The sequence below is a fragment of the Lycium barbarum genome, chromosome 12 (genome assembly GCF_019175385.1).
Source record: "Lycium barbarum isolate Lr01 chromosome 12, ASM1917538v2, whole genome shotgun sequence".
NCBI classification, from domain to species: Eukaryota; Viridiplantae; Streptophyta; class Magnoliopsida; order Solanales; family Solanaceae; genus Lycium; species Lycium barbarum.
The window spans coordinates 36,303,605-36,309,796 of record NC_083348.1 but is presented as its reverse complement, the minus strand read 5'-3'; positions in this window follow the sequence as shown (position 1 = coordinate 36,309,796).

Sequence of the window (6,192 nt, the reverse complement as noted above, 5' to 3'; positions counted from 1 at the left end):
ACTTATACAGGATTTCATACCTGTATAACTCACCCCAAACCAGCTACCTCCCCTAACAACTTTCTACAATGATATAACGCAGGAAGGACACACAAATTTAGCGATCGTTTGGTAGCTGGTTATAGTTATGCAGATATTAATAATACATGGATTAGTTAGAAGAAATCTATATATGTATTATTTATACAGGGATTAGTTATGTAGGGTTTATTTTATATTTTATTTTTCATTAGTTATTTTCATCTTTTATCCTACATAAATACATAGATATCCTCATAACTTATTTCTATCTCTCCAGATATATGTGGCACAGTTCGGATTTGGAGAGTCAAACTTTTCAATTTTGACCATGAGTTCGGATGTGAAACCTTTTAAATTTTTTGAAATAAAATTTACAATTTGTAAACTACATAAAAAGTATTACTATAAGTCACAATAATTGACAATTTAAAATATTTATAAGGCAAATGAAAAAATTGTAGTGACAAAACTTGTTTGAATCTCGAAATCCAAAAAGTGCCACATAAATTAGGATGAATAGAGTACATGTATTAATTATGTGAGTTTCTAAATTGCAAAATCAACACGGTATTAATTTTATACATGAATAACTTATCTCCTAATAAGCTACCAAACATGATATTACTTATGCAAGAATTAATAATAAATACTTCCTTATCTCCTAACCAACTACGAAACGACCCCTAAAGCATAAAAGTGTATGCGGAGTTAAGAAAAACATTTATTTATTAATATTGAATAATAAGGAAAGCATTTTTTTTTTTCAAAAATTAAATATTCAATTGATGAAAATGAGAGAGAGATGACAGATCATTTATGCCTATTGCTCATCTCGAGCATAAAGCGATTTATTCCTGTCCTTAGTAGTATGATATTATTTGTTTTGCAGTGATGGATGATGCAAGAATCTGCATGCCAACGATGTCAGTTTTTACCTTTTCTTCTCACATTATCTAACACAACAAAGTCATTTATAAAAACTAGTTTAGTGTACGCGCAAACAAAGTGTGTACGCGCAAACAAAGTGTGTATCTCATTTGACAATAAATACTACAGAAAAAAATTGGATCAAAATTATCTTTCTACAACATATTTTTCTCAAAATTATCTTTCTATAACATATTTTTCTCTTACTATAAAAATTTTCCCTCAAGTTTTCATTCACATATCAAAATCTCAAAAAAGTATCTTTTTTTCTTCAGATATTGCAGATCTCTTTTGTGTTTTGGGTAAGTAATATTACATTAAACTTTAAAATGTTATTGCTAATGATAGTAACATTTAAAAAGGGGTTTAAAAATCGTATATACACACACAGAGGCGGATTTAGGATTTGAAGGTGGCGGGTGCCACAATTTTTTTCAATATACATCTTGTTAGGAACGTGTATTTGGGTCGGGTAGGGTCTATCTCATTTGAGTTTATTCGGATCAACTTAATAGACCGTTTTTTATTTGCAAATATGAAAATTACATCTCAAAAATCAAGAAACTAACATTATTAACATCTTAAACAAGGAACCACACCCATTAACAACAAAATTAAAATCAACATTTTCATCAAGGAACTTACATCTTTTATGTGTATTAAAAAATGAACTTGCACAATCAAAATAAGAAAAATAATAGAAAAACTCTTCAATAGGTAAATTACATCTCATAAGTAAATGTAGAATTAGATAACTACAAGTTCTAAAAAATAAATCATAAATTTCATGTTATTTCTAAGCAATGCTTACGAAATTTCCATCACAATTTAAGTAGTAACGTGATTTAAATTGAATTTAACAATTCTAGAAAAGCACGAATTTTTGTAATGCACTCCCTCCATCCATTGTTATTCATCCACTATACTAAAATAGATGTCTACTTTTACATGTAATTTGTATAGTTTGAAAAATCAAGACATAATTTACCATTTTATACCTATTTTATCCTTATTATTAATTACTCAAATTCATTTCTCATTTTATTTATTGCTTATTAAGAGTGCCTCAAGTCAAATATAGACAAGTAAACATGTATGGAGGGAGTAATCAACAAAAGAAATTATAAAAAGATTGATTTTTTTATCTCAATCCAAAATTCTCGTTGAGACCCAAGTTTTTCGATTTAAATACTCACAGATTTAAGATTAAGAGAAATGTCTAATTTAAGGGATTTTGAAGTTTTTATTTTGTGTGGTCTCGCTAGAGATCACATATAAAATAATAGTAGAATTGAGGAAAGACAACATAAATAATAAAAAAACAAATAGAAAATTAGGAGAGCCGAAAAGGAAAATGACTGGTACAAATGAACTGTCACAACCCATTTTAGGGCCGCGCGGGCACCTACCTTTTCCTCCTCGGTAGGCGAACCCTCTCATTGAATAACACATCAATTAAATAAAGACGATTCATTTAAACCAATAGATGTTTAGAAATAACAGCGGAACATCATAATATTTTCCATAAACTCAAGTATTCATATGATTAGAACAATACATGATTACAGACTCAATCCATTTTCCCATGACCTGGTCTAGACTAGTACAAGAGCGACTAAATGAATTCCGATTTCCACTATATTCTAAGACTCAACCACCATCCCGGAATGAAGTGGGAGGCGCGCATTTCCGCACACGTCACAATCAACCACCTGAAACAATCTACACCCCGAAAACGATGTAGCAAGTGCAATATCGGTACAATCCACGCGTACTGAGTAAATATCATAGGTCGACAATGGTTAGTAACACATATCAGTAAAAGAATTCACAGATAAACATGATAACAACCCAATCAAGTCATACGCCTATCTACCACACATTGTACATCAATACCTTTTAATCATTAACTTCACCCCAATAATCACCAGCCAATCTCACAACGATCTCGCAACTCGCATATCATTAAATCGTTCGTTTTAGTCTAGTAGTCAACTCATCATTAAGACACCCGTTAGCCTACATCAGATAGAGATCAAACATATAACAAATCTTACAGACGGTTTATGAGATATTTCAACAAGTTCAATCAATAAATCCAGATCCAAGTACACGTCATTGCCTAAGTAAGGCATCTAATCCCAAATGTGCCAAGTCTGAATCTACCAAGTCTGAATCCAACACCACAAGTACAACATCAACATCTCAAAATCAAATCATAATGCAATGCAATAGTGTATGAATGCCATGCAAATGCAGTGTACGCATGTACTCCGGACGGAAATATCGACGTCTCGGTAGCACAACCTAGTGTGACTCGCGAAGTCTAAGTGCCACCTGTCTCAGATCTTTGCCCAACAGACAGACGGGACCCGGATCTTTGCCCAACAGACAGACGGGACCCCGGATCTTTGCCCATGGGGGTTTCTCACCGGCACCACCCTGGGGACTCGCGGAGTCCATGCACTAACAACGATTTTAGAACTAACATCGGATATCGGCCATGCAATCCACGATTCCGGGATGAACATCGGATATCGCACTCTCACGTCACTCAAGTAAAAGAGTTTTATCAAATATCAATTTCACTCAATCAACGATCCGGAGATGAACATCGGACATCAGCCTCTCACGTCACTCAAGTAAAACTGAGCCCAACTCATCAAGTGTTTCATCAAATGTCATCAATATCTCAACAGTGTATCATGAAAATGAGAGTGCGTGCAATGCATGAATCACATCAATAATCATGTTCAATAACACAAGTACCAACAATCGGGTACTCCAACAATATGTCTGAATCACAAATACCAACAGTAGGTATGTCAACAATATATCTGAATCACAAATACCAACAGTGGGTATGCCAACAATATATCCGAATCACAAATACCAACATTGGGTATGCCAATAATATATCCGAATCACAAATACCAACAGTGGGTATGCCAACAATATATCCGAATTATAAATACCAACAGTGTGTATGCCAACACTATACCCGAATCACAAATACCAACAGTGGGCATGCCAAAAATATCGTAAGCAAGACGATAACATAATCCAATATTTATTAACAACTTATGTCATCAAGCCGGCTTAATAGAACGATCAAATCACAACATAGCGGAGTGCCTAATTCCCAACACGCAACAGGTTAATCAAATCGATATACATTATTACCACTTCCCTAGATAAGCCTATTAGCTTAGAACAGGTAATCTCACCCTACACTCACAATCATTCGTCACAACTCAATCTAGAACTCAGTCACAATCGTTGGTGCATTTTATCCTTCCCTTTATCAACTAGATTCACTATTGATGGCATAACACAAATAATCACATATTAAGGGAATTCTCATTATTAGACATAGAAAATAGGTATCACCCGCTACTATCAAGTCACATAAGATCCACCGGATTTCAAGAAAGCCACATCATACATCCTAAACAATCTACAGGCCACAAGCCTGAACACACAATCACACATCAATACCATCCTAGGATTCCATCCCAAATCTCCAATTCCTACACATGCATTCTCCGTTCCTTCTAATACACGAATATGGGAAACTAACCGGAGTCTACCGAAAAGGAAAGCCATAACCTACCCGGCAGCCGAACAGGTGCCATGAACCCACACGTTGCCTTGTTTTTCGAAGTGTCTCTCCAAATAATCAAACTCTATCACGTATGAATTCTATGTAAGAAACCATGAATAATGATCCTCATATTGGCTACTTTCTATTCGGGTCAACTTCCAACCCTTAATTTAGGAAAAATGGGTCTCAAGGGCAAAATGAGAATTTTATGACCAAAATACCAAATTCAATACTAAAAGGTTAAAATCCATTACTTTAATCATAGGAATACTCAATTAATTCTCAAAATCATCATTTATATTAAAACCCCCAAATTTGGGTCTAAGAACCCTTACTTTCATTCAAGAATTTCAACTCTAGAATGGAAGATTAATGATTAACAAGCCTAGATATGACATTATCTAGCATGTACAACAACAATTTCATCATTAAACATCATCTAATAATCAATTTCGTTTTTAACCCTGTTTCACATGAAACCCTTAAAAACCTTCTTTGATTCTAGTCATTACAAGGTTGAAATCATGTTTAGAAGATCATAATAGATAGATACAAGGTTAGGACACTTACCCTAGGAAGAAAATGACTCTCTAGACCTTCAAGTTGCCTCCAAGAGTGCTTACATGAGTTTAGAAGTTATGGGAAATGTCTAAGGGTTTTAGAAGGTTTTTAAATAGAAAATCTGGCCTGTCGGCCGCTCCAGCAGTTCGGCCAGCGCTGCCGTGCGATTGCTCCAATGGCTCGGCCAGTGCTGCAGTGCGACCGTTCCAGCGGCTCGGCCAGCGCTCCAGCGGTTCGGCAACACTTTCGTTCGCGCATCGTGCGTGCACCAGACACCAGATTTTTCTGGTGTCTTCCAAACTTGAAATTGACCCTCAGAACTATCCCGAAACCTCTCGGACACAAACCAAATAGGCAGATATACATAAAAACGCGCTACGAACGCCCTCGGAATTCCCATCATAGGTCTCATTGACCGAGTCAACCCCCGATACCTCAAAACTAACTTTCCAACCCAGGTCCCAAAATGCACCCGAGTGCATTGGGAACCGAAACGAATTTGCACACAAGTTCTAAATGACCATCTAGACCTCTTGGAATCGACGGATTTTTGAAAAAGGTTCGTTTACTCAAAAGTCAACTTTGAGTCAACTCATTTTCGCTTAAAGGCCAATTTTTCTAGAAAACATTCTAAAGCCCACAACGATGCCTAGGAAGTCATGCCAACTATCTCCTCGGGTCAAAATAGTTCTAACGAGACTCAGGAATGGGTCAACAAGGGCAAAAACAGAAAAATCACGGTAATGACAAAACGAGTCGTTACATGAACTAAAAAGCACAAAGAGAAACGGGAGTCGGAAAATGTTCAAGATAGATTCAAACTTGTGTTTACCAGCCATGACATCTTTGTCTAATTTTCAACTGGGGGTGGCAGGATCAAATATTTCTTCTAGTTTAAGCAAATTGCAACATAGGTATATAAAAAATATACCAATCTAGGGGGTACCATGCCACCCCACCTAAAGGGTGGATCCGCCCCTGCACACACCCTTACGAAGCTTAAGGTACATAGTCTGAAAACCTAATTATCTTTAAACATCAAAGCAGTGCCGACTGGCATTAGAAACGTTAATGGAAAT